This window comes from Pseudophryne corroboree, chromosome 4 (assembly GCF_028390025.1).
Source record: "Pseudophryne corroboree isolate aPseCor3 chromosome 4, aPseCor3.hap2, whole genome shotgun sequence".
Lineage (NCBI taxonomy): Eukaryota > Metazoa > Chordata > Amphibia > Anura > Myobatrachidae > Pseudophryne > Pseudophryne corroboree.
This window is the reverse complement of record NC_086447.1, coordinates 896638671-896655634: the sequence shown is the minus strand read 5'-3', so window position 1 is coordinate 896655634 and position 16964 is coordinate 896638671. Positions and strand designations below refer to the sequence as shown.

Below are 16964 nucleotides of genomic sequence, written 5' to 3'. Positions count from 1 at the left end.
GACTCCAGCCGACCTGGAAACTATATTTTCAGGGCCCTGACAACATCCAGCAACTTGGAGTCCTCCAAGTCCCTAGTAACCGCAGGTACCACAATAAGCTGGTTCAGGTGAAACGCTGACACCACCTTAAGGAGAAACTGGGGACGAGTCCGCAGCTTTGCTCTGTCCGAATGGACAATCAGATATGGCTTTGTGAGACACAGCCGCCAATTCTGACACTCACCTGGCCGAGGCCAGGACCAACAACATGGTCACTTACCATGTGAGATATAACAAATCCACAGATTTGAGTTGTTTAAACCAATGTGATTTTAGGAATCCCAAAACTACATTGAGATCGCCCAGTGTCACTGGAGACATCGAAGGGGGTTGTAGTACTCCCTTAACAAACTTCTGGACTTCAGTAACTGAAGCCACTTTCTTTCTGGAAGAAAATCGACAGGCCGAAATTTTGAACCTTAATGGACCCCAATTTTAGGCCCATAGACACTCCTGTTTGCAGGAAATGTAGGAATTAACCTAGTTGAAATTCTTCCGTGGAGCCTTCCTGGCCTCACACTATGGAACATATATTTTCACCTAAGCGGTGATAATGTTGTGCGGTCACCTCCTTCCTGGCTCTGACCATGGTAGGGATGACCTCTTCCGGAATGCCTTCTTCCCTTAGGATCCGGCGTTCCCCCGCCCTGGCGTCAACGCAGCTGCGGTAAGTCTTGGAACAGACATGATTCTTGCTGAATCAAGATCCTTCCTAGTATCTCTTGAAGTTCCGGGTACCAAGTCCTTCTTGGCCAAACCGGAGCCACGAGTATAGTTCTTACTCCTCTTCTTCCTATCATTTTCCATACACTGGGTATGAAAAACAGAGGAGGGAACACATACACCGACTGGTACACCCACGGTGTTACCAGAGCGTCCCAGCTATTGCCTGAGGGTCTCTAGACCTGGCGCTTCATGTGGGACGCCAGCATAACCACCTTTGGTCTTTCCCAATGGTTTACAATCATGTGGAAACTTCCAGATGAAGTTCCCACTTTTCCGGGTGGAATTCATTCATGCTGAGGAAATCTTCCCAGTCGTCCACTCCCGGAATGAACACTGCTGACAGTGTTATCACATGATCTGTCGCCCAGCGAAGAATCCTTGCAGTCATTGCCCTCCTGCTTCTTGTGCCGCCCCGTCTGTTTACGTGGGCGACTGCCATGATGATGTCCTACTGGATCAGCACCGGTTGACTTTGAAGCAGAGGTCTTCCTAGGCTCAGAGCAGTGTAACTTGCCCTTAGCTCCAGTATATTCATGTGGAGAGAAATCTCCAGACTTGACCACACCTCCTTGGAAATTTCTTCCCTGTGTGACTGCTCCCCAGCCCCTCAGGCTGGCATCTGTGGTCACCAGAACACCGTCCTGAAAGCTGAATGTGCTGCCCTCTAGAAGATGAGCACTCTGCAGCCCCCACAGAAAAAACACCCTTGTCCTTGGAGACAGGGTTATACGCTGATGCATCTGAAGATGCGATCCGGACCATTCGTCCAGCAAATCTCCCTGAAAATGTTTTGCGTGAGATCTGCCGAATGGAATCGCTTCGTAAGAAGCCACCATTTTTCCCAGGCCTCCTGTGCATTAATGCACTGATACTTGGCCTGGTTTTAGGAGGTTTCTGACTAGGTCGGATAACTCCCTGGCTTTCCCCTCCAGGAGAAATACCTTTTTCTGGACTATGCCCAGAATCATTCCTAGGAACAGCAGACGTATCATCGGAAAAACAGCTGCGATTTTTGGAATATTTAGAATCCACTCGTGCTATCGTAGAACTACTTTAGATAGTTCTTTTCCGACCTCCAACTGTTCTCTGGAACTTGCCCCTTTCAGGATATCGTCCAAGTAAGGGATAATTAAGATGCCCTTTTCTTTGAAGAGAATCATCTTTTCGGCCATTACCTTGGTAAAGGCCCGGGGTGCCGTGGATAATTCAACGGCAACTTTTGAAACTGATATTGACAGTTCTGTATCACGAACCCGATGTACCCTTGTTGAGAAGGGCAAATTTGGACATGGAGGTAATCCTTGATGTCCAGGGACACCATATAGTCCCCTTTTTTCCGGTTCGCTATCACTGCTCTGAGTGACTCCATCTTGATTTGAACCTTTATGTAAGTGTTCAAAAATTTCAGATTTAGACTATGTCTCACCAAGCCGTCTGGCTTCAGTACCACAATATAGTGTGGAAGACTAATACCCTTTTCCTTGTTGTAGGAGGGGTACTTTGATTATCACCTGCTGGAAATACAGCTTGTGAATTTTTCCCAATACTGCCTCCCTGTTGGAGGGAGCCGTTGGTAACGCAGACTTCAGGAACCTGCGAGGAAAAGATGTCTCGACTCTCCAATCTGTACCCCTGGGATAATACTAGTACGATCCAGGGGTCAACTTGCGAGTGATCCCACTGCGCGTTGAGACTCTTGAGACTATACCCCCACCTAACCTGAGTCCGCTTACACGGCCCCAGCGTCATGCTGGGGACTTGGCAGACGCGGTGGAGGGCTTCTTTTCCTGGGAAGGGGCTGCCTGCTGCAGTCTACTTCCCTTTCCTCTATGTCTGGGCAGATATGACTGGCCTTTTGCCCGCTTGCCCTCATGGGAACGGAAGGATTGAGGCTGAAAAGACGGTGTCTGTTTCTGCTGAGATGTAACTTGGGGTAAAAAGGTTGGATTTCCAGCTGTTGCCGAGACCCCCAGGTCCGTTGGACCGACCCCAAATAACTCTTTCCCTTTATACGGCCATACTTCCATGTGTCGTATGGGATATGTATCACCTGACCACTGTCGTGTCCATGACATCTTCTGGGAGATATGGACCACGCACTTATTTTGATGCCAGAGTGCACATATCCCTCTGTGCATCTCGCATACATAAATATATAATGCATCCTATTAAATGCTCTATATCAATCAAATATTTTCAGTCAGGGAAACCGACCAAGCCAACCCAGCACTGCATCTCCAGGCTGATGGCGATCGCTGGTCGCAGTATAACCACCTTATGTGTGTATATACTTTTTAGGATATTTTTCCAGCTGCCTATCAGCTGGCTCCTTGAGGGCGGCCGTATCTGGAGACGGTAACGCCACTTGATAAGCGTGTGAGCGCCTTATTCACCCTAAGGGGTGTTTCCCAACGCGCCCTAACTTCTGGCGGGAAAGGGTATAACGCCAATATTTGCTATCGGGGTAAACCCACGCATCATCACACACTTCATTTTATTTTATCTGATTCAGGAAAAACTACAGGTAGTTTTTTCACTCCCACATAATACCCTTTTTTGTGGTACTTGTAGTATCAGAAATATGTAACACCTCCTTCATTGCCCTTAACGTGTGGCCCTAATAAGGAATACGTTTGTTTATTCACCGTCGACACTGGATTCAGTGTCGGTGTCTGTGTCTGTGTCGACCGACTGAGGTAAATGGGCGTTTTTAAAGCCCCTGACGGTGTTTCTGAGACGCCTGGACTGGTACTAATTGTTTGTCGGCCGTCTCATGTCGTCAACCGACCTTGCAGCGTGTTGACATTCTCACGTAATTCCCTAAATAAGCCATCCATACCGGTGTCGACTCCCTAGAGAGTGACATCACCATCATAGGCAATTGCTCCGCCTCCTCCAACATCGTCCTCATACATGTCGACACAGACGTACCGACACACAGCACACACACACCGGGAATGCTCTGACAGAGGACAGGACCCCACTAGCCCTTTGGAGAGACAGAGGGAGAGTTTGCCAGCACACACCAAAAAACGCTATAATTACATAGGGACAACCTTATATAAGTGTTTCTCCCTTATAGCATCTTTAATATATTTATATCGCCAATTTAGTGCCCCCCCTCTCTGTTTAAACCCTGTTTCTGTAGTGCAGTGCAGGGGAGAGCCTGGGAGCCTTCTCTCCAGCCTTTCTGTGAGAGAAAATGGCGCTGTGTGCTGAGGAGATAGGCCCCGCCCCTTTTTCGGCGGGCTCGTCTCCCGCTATTTATTGTATTTAGGCAGGGGTTAAATATCTCCATATAGCCTCTGGGGGCTATATGTGAGGTATTTTTAGCCTTATATAGGTTTACATTTGCCTCCCAGGGCGCCCCCCCCCAGCGCCCTGCACCCTCAGTGACTGCCGTGTGAAGTGTGCTGAGAGGAAAATGGCGCACAGCTGCAGTGCTGTGCGCTACCTTTAGAAGACTGCAGGAGTCTTCAGCCGCCGATTCTGGACCTTTTCTTGCTTCAGCATCTGCGAGGGGGCCGGCGGCGCGGCTCCGGTGACTATCCAGGCTGTACCTGTGATCGTCCCTCTGGAGCTTCATGTCCAGTAGCCAAGAAGCCAATCCATCCTGCACGCAGGTGAGTTCACTTCTTCTCCCCTCTGTCCCTCGTTGCAGTGATCCTGTTGCCAGCAGGAATCACTGTAAAATAAAAAACCTAAGCTAAACTTCTCTAAGCAGCTCTTTATGAGAGCCACCTAGAATTGCACCCTTCTCGGCCGGGCACAAAAATCTAACTGGAGTCTGGAGGAGGGTCATAGGGGGAGGAGCCAGTGCACACCACCTGATCTGGAAAAGCTTTACTTTTTGTGCCCTGTCTCCTGCGGAGCCGCTATTCCCCATGGTCCTTTCAGGAACCCCAGCATCCACTAGGACGATAGAGAAATAAATAAAATGTCAGGTTTGGCATTCACCAACAGGCTGTCACACCATCATGCATATCGTTGTCTGTACACAGTCTCCCTTCACCAAAATTCTCATTCTCCACCCTTTGTGCATGACCAGGCACATTGCAGTAATACTGGTGTCATCATGCTGGTGAGATATACTGGATTTGGGCAGAACTCTGACGGACCGAGTAGGCATATGGCGTTTGAACTGTAATCGGGTCCATGTATTGTACCCTCCTGTCGGTGAACGTAAGAGATGAGGAGGAAACTTTGAAGAAAAATCACATAGAGGTTAGTAACAGATAAGTTTGTAGAGGCAAAGAGGATTTTATAAAATTTGACAACTGGATTGGGCACTATGGGGAATGACTTTTCTACTAGGTCTATACCCTTAAAAAAATATATATATATATGTGTCGTATCTCTACTGGGACTATCCCAGCCATCAATTCAGTGTCCTGTCCATCCTAAGTTCATAGGGAACCCTGTATCTGTGAGATAATTTCCTCTACCTGTGATGGACATGAATCTAGAACAGTGAAATGCAACATTAGTCTTTGTGGGTGACTAATATACTTTGCACTTCCTGATCGGGAGCACATTATATGTATTCCATATCTAACAAAGCTCCTGTTAAGTTAATCATGGGCCATTTCTGCTAGAGAAAGAAGCAAAAGTTTAGAGGCCCCGTCTTAACCCCAGCAAGTTTTGTCAAAGGGTAAAGTTGCATTTATTCCGTTCTTCCCATTAACCGAATCTGTGTTTTCTATATGGCTCGTGACTCCTTACTATATGTCCCTTGATCCAGTCTATGTGTTTAATAATGTGGCTTGTTTTCTCTGTCTAGGGGTCTATATTAACTATGTGTCCTACTATTCCTACAGTCCCTTGCAAAATGTCCTTCCTTTTTACAGTAGAAACACACTATTACACTTGGTTTACCATCAGGGGTCTGGGATTTGGGCTGATGGGGTTTTCTTGTATGTGCTTGTATACTTACCGTCCTCAGCCTCTCCTCCTGTTGTTCTCTGCACCTAACAATGTTCTTGTGCTGCTCAATAACGCACTCTTTAAGATAAGCTACATTGACCCCTCTCCAATTAGGCAAAGATGTTTGCACCCTGTGTGGGATGGATGCATCATTTTCCTCTGACCTATGACCTTGGAGAGAGTTCAAAACAGAATACAACTTACAATGGTTAAGGTTAACACATTGATTCTGCATTTTTCTATCATTTACAGATATACCATTGATTGTAGCCATCTTTTCCCCTTCAACCTGTGTCGGTAATGGTGTGTTCGTGCCCTCATTTCTGCTAGGTTTGGAACTTGCTTTGCGAGTTTGTTCCCTTTGCACCTCCCACTCTTGTTGCCACAAGTTTAAACAATCTGTATGTCTAATCCTTTGTTTTCTGGATTTTATCAGACATATCCTAATCCTTATGTTCTGTAATACCTCTGGTTCAAAGCTGCCCATCCTAGGGAATGATGCCCTATCTTTGTCAGTCATACGTACCCATTCGTCACAATAAACTTCAGCGTGTGGATCATATTTCCCAAACATTATAAACCTCGCTGACCCCTTGGGCCGCGGCTCTCCTGCCTGAACCCTGGCTACCATACGTCTCTCACTTGAGCAACTGGCTCCCATAATTGTGGGCCTTTTCCCACAAACACCAAATTACTCAATGCAAGCAGACGGTGAAAGTTCCCAGAGCGCTCTTCACCCGCTCTCGCTCACGTTGGCCAGTACTATGATACACTGTGGATAGTGGATCGTGATGTACCCAACCTAGGGCCCCTAACTGGCTTCTATTTACTGGAAGTTTTTTAGGAGTGACTTACCTTTTCCAGTAAATATCTACCGTTGGAGATTTTCCTGAGAGAGACCAGCGAAAACTCCCTATGCACTTGTACACAAATCACGCTTGCGTATGCTCTACACAGCGCTGATGATACCGCGATTTTACGCAACAGCTCGTAAAGGGGTATCAAGTTGCGCTATGTATTGCACCCACAAACATGTGGTCCAATCGTACAGCGTATAGGTACTTGTTGCCTATCCACTCTACGACCACTGGAATCGAATCACAAGCTGCGAAACCTCAGCCGGAGCGTATTAAAAAAAACTACATGGGTCACAATTCACAATTCCCTACCACGCTCCTGTGCAAGTATCCTCACGACTTGTGTACTTTACTATCTATACTAACGTGAGTCAGCTGCCTCACGCCGCCAAGCCTCCACTCACTTGGTGTACCAACGACGGGATCCCGAATTCCCGGGTTCAAATCCTCTCACTCCACTTTCAGCTCCCACAAATACACAGCGTTTTTCTGTACAGAAAATTTCCACTCATTCTGATCGGCAGCTTTTACCCCAGAGGCAATACAGTTTAAACAAAAGTCTTATACTAATCTGCTTTTGAAACCAGATAGTTATGTGCTATTGTGTTTAAGGTATACTACCCCACCTTTTAATTGAACGAACTATCGTGTAATTTGTACTTATCGTCCGCACTCTTACGCACTTTGCGTAAACACGTGACTGTGCGTGCCTTTTACGCTGCGTGCGCGGTCCTGTACTTTGTCCGGGCCACGTGTACAAAAAGTGCATCCGCAATAAAACACATCACACATTCTCTATAAATGTGAGCAATACTAACTATAATCGCTCACTTAACACAACCCACACTTGTTCTGTATAACCCTTTACGACTGTTTTTATAATTACTCCTTAAATACATTTACATCAAATTAATCTATATAGCAAACAAATGTATCCGATTTTACACAGATCTATAATGACTGCAATAATCTATAATTTAAATGATATGATTCAGATTGGATAGCTATCTTGCAGAACATACAGTGATATGAATATACACATAATTATAATAATATTATATATATGAACCATTCACTGGGCTTCTAATGAGACACCTTACCACTTCACTGCCTCTAATTTGCATATCAAAGATATTTGCTGTTCACTACTAAAAAAAGGTAGTTACACAGGTTAATTTGCATTTCAATGGCTATACTCCCTAGTAAGCAGACTCTACAAGTCTTGGAAGAAAAGAGAACAAAAAAAAAAACCAAAACTTTTTTTTTCTTTTTCACAGACAAGAAGGAAAAAAAAAAATCACTTATCTCACCATTTACTCTCACTAGGCCCAATTGAAACTATTTGTAATTGACTATGGCATGGGTTAAATAAATTCATTGGTAACTCATAAATGGTGCTGGATGTGACAAAGGAAACTGATTGTTCTGAGCACACTAAAAATCAGCTATTTAGAAAGTGACCTTCCTAAAATGGCCACTGCTCCTCCCCCTTCCACATCCATGAGGTTTACACAAGATGGTGGACAGGTCATGTGGTTAGTCCAAAATGGAGGACAGACCATGTGGCTTCCTTGTCAAAGAAATCACACTCCACACTGGCACCAATGTTACTTTAGGCTTGAGTTTAAAAAAAGTATACAACATTTCTCAGCATGCTAACACAGCCATATCATGGATATGCAGCAACTTTTACATTTACTTTTAAATCTACTTAACAGATAAACAATCCAATCTGAATCAAACACAATATGACTTATTTGAACTTTGTTTTGCAACAATATGTGAGAGGGTATGCAAAGTATAGGTACGCCCTGTGTACGTTTGTTTTTTTTCACCAAGAAAAATTACACAGATTTTTTAAAATAGCTTTTTTCCTGTTTACCTACGGGTTCTTTCAGCACCTCTGCAGACAGGACAGAGCAGACGCAATCTAACAGCACACAAATAGGGTTTTTAGAACATCCACCAACCAGGAAAAGGTTTAACATAGATATCTTTCCACACTTTGCTGATAGATTAAAGTCTGATATGACCTGCTAGCCTTTGAGTATGTGAAAAACCGGAACAAGCTCCCAATTGTAAATGTTGATTTACTTACAGGACTAAAAGCTATACTTTAAACACACTTAATACACTTTAATATTGAGCCGCTGCGGCCGCTGTAATTAACCTTTCACCCTTATATTGTTCACAAACCTTACGTACACAAGATCGTACTGTGTACGCACTCTGCGTACGTACACCGAAAGGGTGTAGTGACTACACAGTTTGCGTACACAGGCCTATACACTGTTAGCACAATGCAGCAGCCCGAGTGGCTGTAATTATACTTTAAAACTTAGCAAGGAAATGGGACACGACACCAATTGTAATTCAAAAACTATGTTGAGGTCCAACCCACAACGGTTATCTTTACTAGCAGGGGGTTACAATGATAATACAATACAATTAGAGAAAAAGGCTACAGTCAATGGTACATACGTTTTGTTCGCCTGCGCTTCCCGGCCCGGTCCTCAGTCATCAAGGTAGATGACCTTCAGAGATTGTGAGTGACCTGGCCTGCAGCTGGCTATTTATACATTTGTCCAAAACCTAACACAATGGAAACTGTAATCTCTTTGTCCATTGGACACAGGGGTGGTCATTTCCAGTACAGGAGAGGTCATAGGTCAGTTTGAATAGGTGGGAGATGTCTGTTCCAGGTGCAGTTGCAGATGTTCTCCTCTGGGTTCCCGCCGCATATCAAGTGTACAGTAAATATAGTTAATATTTATATTCTGTTCCTGCGCATAACTATTCTCAGGAGCGTGCGATCTTCTGCAAACTAACACCAGAATATTGCTCTTAAAATACCCTACAGCTGGATACCAAACACCACCTTATAACTAGTGATGTGCACCGGAAATTTTTCGGGATTTGTGTTTTGGTTTTGGATTCGGTTCCGCGGCCGTGTTTTGGATTCGGACGCGTTTTGGCAAAACCTCCCTGAAATTTTTTTTGTCGGATTCGGGTATGTTTTGGATTTGGGTGTTTTTTTACAAAAAATCCTCAAAAACAGCTTAAATCATAGAATTTGAGGGTAATTTTGATCCCATAGTATTATTAACCTCAATAAAAATAATTTACACTCATTTTCAGTCTATTCTGAACACCTCACAATATTATTTTTAGTCCTAAAATTAGCACCGAGGTCGCTGGATGGCTAAGCTAAGCGACCTAAGTGGCCGACACAAACACCTGGCCCATCTAGGAGTGGCACTGCAGTGTCAGACAGGATGGCACTTCAAAAAAATAGTCCCCAAACAGCACATGATGCAAAGAAAAAAAAGAGGCACACCAAGGTCACTGTGTGACTAAGCTAAGCGACACAAGTGGCCGACACAAACACCTGGCCCATCTAGGAGTGGCACTGCAGTGTCAGGCAGGATGGCACTTCAAAAAAATAGTCCCCAAACAGCACATGATGCAAATAAAAAAAGAGGCGCACCAAGGTCGCTGTGTGACTAAGCTAAGCGACACAAGTGGCCGACACAAACACCTGGCCCATCTAGGAGTGGCACTGCAGTGTCAGGCAGGATGGCACTTCAAAAAAATAGTCCCCAAACTGCACATAATGGAAAAAAAAAAGAGGTGCACCAAGGTCGCTGTGTGACTAAGCTAAGCGACACAAGTGGCCGACACAAACACCTGGCCCATCTAGGAGTGGCACTGCAGTGTCAGGCAGGATGGCACTTCAAAAAAATTGTCCCAAAACAGCACATGATGCAAAGAAAAAAAGAGGCGCACCAAGGTCGCTGTGTGACTAAGCTAAGCGACACAAGTGGCCGACACAAGCACCTAGCCCATCTAGGAGTGGCACTGCAGTGTCAGGCAGGATGGCACTTCAAAAAAATAGTCCCCAAACAGCACATGATGCAAAGAAAAATGAAAGAAAAAAGAGGTGCAAGATGGAATTGTCCTTGGGCCCTCGCACCCACCCTTATGTTGTATAAACAGGACATGCACACTTTAACGAACCCATCATTTCAGCGACAGGGTCTGCCACACGACTGTGACTGAAATGACTGGTTGGTTTGGGCCCCCACCAAAAAAGAAGCAATCAATCTCTCCTTGCACAAACTGGCTCTACAGAGGCAAGATGTCCACCTCATCATCATCCTCAGATTCCTCACCCCTTTCACTGTGTACATCCCCCTCCTGACTAGACAAGGGGCGATCGGGCACCAGTCAAATTGATACAGTATTGATACGAGAGAACCAAAATCGGACAAATAGACGCTCCAAAATTGGAAAGAAAAGAAAAAAACACCTGTTTTTAACTTAAATAGATGACGTTGTCCTAGTTGGTGGTGCGCCCAGAGCCAGAGTGTACATGTACTGGAAAGAGGGAGAGAGAGAAGGCTCTTGTGTGGGCGCACCCTTTAGAAAAAAAGGAAAATTCCTATGACATATGAAAATAAATACTTAAAACATAGTTTTTAATGTTGACGTTTAAAACGAAATTACCCATATAACTGATCCATATGAAATAAGGATATGATAATTGAAAATTTAAAATGTTCTGGTCTGTTTAATCACAATGTGTGATTGGAATGGTTGTAGACATTTGATCGTCTTACCCCCATTTCCCCTGACCAGTTCAGAATATCTGTATTGATGGGACCGGGGAGTAGTCATAAAGGATTATTTGATAAGTACGTCCCGATAGGGCTACTTAAATTCAAGAATTAATGGTCACCTGCATTCAAATGGACCTGACTTTCTGACGTAAGCCACAATAATTGGTCATAAGCCTCAAATATGAAGGAATATCATAGAAGTAAGAATTAGTGGTGATACTGCTGTTGGCGTCGCAACTCACATAGAAAGGGAAATAATCCCTGCTCTACAACACCAGGTATTCGCAGGAAGTCTCCTCTCCCGGTACTAACCCGGCCCAACGCTGTTTGGCTTCCAAGATCGGACGAGATCGGGCATTGGCAGCGTGGTATGATAGTAGAGAATTTATATGATCGTACACCAATAAGAGTGCACCTATATATGAAATAAGAGAAAGAAAAGAAGTGTGGAGACAGTTTGCAAAGCCAAGAAAAGAGATGAAATGAGTAAAGTAAAAATATGTGGATCTACTTTCTACGTTAGGCACGGCTCATCAAATCCCACATCTGTGGTATTGTGCTCCGTGGATCGCAGATGAGAGTCCACGGAAAAATAGTAAGGCATGAACAAGAGGTACAAAATCTATGATTTTGGTTAAATTGTCTGACAAAAAGACAGCACAAAAAAAGATAAGAAATTGGGTTAGAGATCAGATAGATAATACATTAATTGTCTGTGTCACCAGAGAAATTAGCCCTGAACAGTAAACGCTGGTATTAGCACATAGGGAAAAAGAAAGAGAAAGAATTGCTTTCCAATATTTGAAACCATAGCATGTTACTCAGACTGGGCAGACAATGCAATCATGGTATTTAAGCATCAATTTGAGGAATCTCATTGATAATCATAATACATCCTGAAATGAGTGTGGAAATTCATTTAAGTTTAGAAAATCAAGTATAGTAAATCCCACAGACTAAGCCAGGAAAACAATGGTATTGTCAGTAACAAAAGAGGCACTGAGGATCACAGTGAATGGAAAAAAAAAAAAATTCTATAGCAATATACTGGCCTCTGTTGGTGAAAACTCAGGCAAACAGTGTAAGGTATCTAACAAATATGAAAAAAAATATTATTATTATATATGTGTGTACAGCTGCTGTTAGAAAATAGAGCTTATAGCAGCAATCTGTATGTATACTACACAGGTCTACTAGGATATATGGTGAAATACAACATATTATTAAACACACATATAATGTTGCTGTCTGTGTATATTGTACCCAGAACAGCAGTGGGCTTACGATCACCGGGATTGCAAAAATCAGAATGGGCAGGTCAGGGTATCGCCAGAATCGCAGGCTCCTGCACTGGGAATTCTTAGCCTTTTCCTCGCACCCCCAGTTGCGGGAGAATGTGAAGGAGGAGATGTTGACGGGTCACGTTCCGCTTGACTTGACAATTTTCTCACCAGCAGGTCTTTGAACCTCTGCAGACTTGTGTCTGCCGGAAAGAGAGATACAACGTAGGTTTTAAATCTAGGATCGAGCACGGTGGCCAAAATGTAGTGCTCTGATTTCAACAGATTGACCACCCGTGAATCCTGGTTAAGCGAATTAAGGGCTCCATCCACAAGTCCCACATGCTTAGCGGAATCGCTCTGTTTTAGCTCCTCCTTCAATGTCTCCAGCTTCTTCTGTAAAAGCCTGATGAGCGGAATGACCTGACTCAGGCTGGCAGTGTCTGAACTGACTTCACGTGTGGCAAGTTCAAAGGGTTGCAGAACCTTGCACAACGTTGAAATCATTCTCCACTGCGCTTGAGTCAGGTGCATTCCCCCTCCTTTGCCTATATCGTGGGCAGATGTATAGGCTTGAATGGCCTTTTGCTGCTCCTCCATCCTCTGAAGCATATAGAGGGTTGAATTCCACCTCGTTACCACCTCTTGCTTCAGATGATGGCAGGGCAGGTTCAGGAATGTTTGGTGGTGCTCCAGTCTTCGGCACGTGGTGGCTGAATGCTGAAAGTGGCCCGCAATTCTTCGGGCCACCGACAGCATCTCTTGCACGCCCCTGTCATTTTTTAAATAATTCTGCACCACCAAATTCAATGTATGTGCAAAACATGGGACGTGCTGGAATTTGCCCAGATGTAATGCACGCACAATATTGGTGGCGTTGTCCGATGTCACAAATCCCCAGGAGAGTCCAATTGGGGTAAGCCATTCTGCGATGATGTTCCTCAGTTTCCGTAAGAGGTTGTCAGCTGAGTGCCTCTTCTGGAAAGCGGTGATACAAAGCGTAGCCTACCTAGGAACGAGTTGGCGTTTGCGAGATGCTGCTACTGGTCCCGCCGCTGCTGTTCTTGCTGCGGGAGGCAATACATCTACCCAGTGGGCTGTCACAGTCATATAGTACTGAGTCTGCCCTGCTCCACTTGTCCACATGTCCGTGGTTAAGTGGACATTGGGTACAACTGCATTTTTTAGGACACTGGTGACTCTTTTTCTGACGTCTGTGTACATTTTCGGTATCGCCTGCCTAGAGAAATGGAACCTAGGTGGTATTTGGTGCCGGGGACACAGTACCTCAATCAAGTCTATAGTTGCCTCTGAATTAACGGTGGATACCGGAACCACGTTTCTCACCGCCCAGGCTGCCAAGGCCTGAGTTATCCGCTTTGCAGCAGGATGACTGCTGTGATATTTCATCTTCCTCGCAAAGGACTGTTGGACAGTCAATTGCTTACTGGAAGTAGTACAAGTGGTCTTCCGACTTCCCCTCTGGGATGACGATCGACTCCCAGCAGCAACAACAGCAGCGCCAGCAGCAGTAGGCGTTACACTCAAGGATGCATCGGAGGAATCCCAGGCAGGAGAGGACTCGTCAGACTTGCCAGTGACATGGCCTGCAGGACTATTGGCTTTCCTGTGTAAGGTGGAAATTGACACTGAGGGAGTTGGTGGTGTGGTTTGCAGGAGCTTGGTTACAAGAGGAAGGGATTTAGTGGTCAGTGGACTGCTTCCGCTGTCACCCAAAGTTTTTGAACTTGTCACTGACTTATGATGAATGCGCTGCAGGTGACGTATAAGGGAGGATGTTCCGAGGTGGTTAACGTCCTTACCCCTACTTATTACAGCTTGACAAAGGCAACACACGGCTTGACACCTGTTGTCCGCATTTGTGTTGATATAATTCCACACCGAAGAGCTGATTTTTTTTGTATTTTGACCAGGCATGTCAATGGCCATATTCGTCCCACGGACAACAGGTGTCTCCCCGGGTGCCTGACTTAAACAAACCACCTCACCATCAGAATCCTCCTTGTCAATTTCCTCCCCAGCGCAAGCAACACCCATATCCTCATCCTGGTGTACTTCAACAGTGACATCTTCAATTTGACTATCAGGAACTGGACTGCGGGTGCTCCTTCCAGCACTTGCAGAGGGCGTGCAAATGGTGGAAGGCGCAAGCTCTTCCCGTCCAGTGTTGGGAAGGTCAGGCATCGCAACCGACACAATTGGACTCTCCTTGGGGATTTGAGATTTAGAAGAACGCACAGTTCTTTGCTGTGCTTTTGCCAGCTTAAGTCTTTTCATTTTTCTAGCGAGAGGATGAGTGCTTCCATCCTCATGTGAATCTGAACCACTAGCCATGAACATAGGCCAGGGCCTCAGCCGTTCCTTGCCACTCCGTGTCGTAAATGGCATATTGGCAAGTTTACGCTTCTCATCAGACGCTTTCAATTTTGATTTTTGGGTCATTTTACTAAACTTTTGTTTTTTGGATTGGCTCTCTACTATGACATTGGGCATCGACCTTGGCAGACGACGTTGATGGCATTTCATCGTCTCGGCCATGACTAGTGGCAGCAGCTTCAGCACGAGGTGGAAGTGGATCTTGATCTTTCCCTATTTTAACCTCCACATTTTTGTTCTCCATTTTTTAATGTGTGGAATTATATGCCAGTATCAATAGCAATGGCCTACTACTATATATACTGCGCACAACTGAAATGCACCACAGGTATGGATGGATAGTATACTTGACGACACAGAGGTAGGTACAGCAGTGGCCTACTGTACCGTAATGCTATATATTATATACAGGTGGTCAGCAAACTGTGCAAAACTGAAATGCACCACAGGTATGGATGGATAGTATACTTGACGACACAGAGGTAGGTACAGCAGTGGCCTACTGTACCGTAATGCTATATATTATATACTGGTGGTCAGCAAACTGTGCAAAAACTGAAATGCACCACAGGCATGGATGGATAGTATACTTGACGACACAGAGGTAGGTACAGCAGTGGCCTACTGTACCGTAATGCTATATATTATATACTGGTGGTCAGCAAACTGTGCAAAACTGAAATGCACCACAGGTATGGATGGATAGTATACTTGACGACACAGAGGTAGGTACAGCAGTGGCCTACTGTACCGTAATCCTATATATTATATACTGGTGGTCAGCAAACTGTGCAAAACTGAAATGCACCACAGGTATGGATGGATAGTATACTTGACGACACAGAGGTAGGTACAGCAGTGGCCTACTGTACCGTAATGCTATATATTATATACTGGTGGTCAGCAAACTGTGCAAAACTGAAATGCACCACAGGTATGGATGGATAGTATACTTGACGACACAGAGGTAGGTACAGCAGTTGCCTACTGTACCGTAATGCTATATATTATATACTGGTGGTCAGCAAACTGTGCAAAACTGAAATGCAACACAGGTATGGATGGTTAGTATACTTGACGACACAGAGGTAGGTACAGCAGTGACCTACTGTACCGTAATGCTATATATTATATACTGGTGGTCAGCAAAATTATGCACTGTACTCCTACTATATACTACAATGCAGCACAGATATGGAGTGTATTTCAGGCAGACAACGTATACTGGTGGTCACTGGTCAGCAAAACTCTGCACTGTACTCCTCCTATATAATACTGCTGGTCCCCAGTCCCCACAATAAAGCAGTGTGAGCACAGATATATGCAGCACACTGAGCACAGATATGGAGTGTTTTTCAGGCAGACAACGCATACTGGTGGTCACTGTCAGCAAAACTCTGCACTGTACTCCTCCTATATAATACAGCTGCTCCCCAGTCCCCACAATTAAGCAGTGTGAGCACATATATATGCAGCACACTGAGCACAGATAAGGAGCGTTTTTTTCAGGCAGAGAACGGATAAAACTGGTGGTCACTGATCAGCAAAACTCTGCACTGTACTCCTCCTATATTAATAATACAGCTGCTCCCCAGTCCCCACAATTAAGATATAAGCAAGCACAAATATTTGCATCAACAATGAATAAACGGAGAGGACGCCAGCCACGTCCTCTCCCTAACATTTCCAATGCACGAGTGAAAATGGCGGCGACGCGCGGCTGCTTATATAGAATCCGAATCTCACGAGAATCCGACAGCGGGATGATGACGTTCGGGCGCGCTCAGGTTAACCGAGCCATACGGGAGAATCCGAGTATGCCTCGGACCCGTGTAAAATGGGTGAAGTTCGGGGGGGTTTGGTTTCCGAGGAACCGAACCCGCTCATCACTACTTATAACCTAGTTTTGTCCCCTCCTATCCTGTAAAGATGAATCCCTTTGTTCTTATACCATTTAAACAAGTGTAACTCGCTGGTCTGGTGCAGGGAGACTATGTATACATTGGGGGTAATTCCAAGTTGATCGCAGCTGGAATTTTGTTAGCAGTTGGGCAAAACCATGTGCACTGCAGGGGGGGCAGATATAACATGTGCAGAGAGAGTTAGTTAATCAATGGTGCCCT

General features: G+C 45.0%; 1 pseudogene; it reads right to left on the bottom strand.

Annotated features, from left to right (window-relative positions):
- Positions 1-11427: 11427 nt before the first annotated feature.
- Positions 11428-11546, bottom strand: LOC134912820 (5S ribosomal RNA; annotated as a pseudogene).
- Between the last annotated feature and the right edge of the window lie 5418 nt (positions 11547-16964).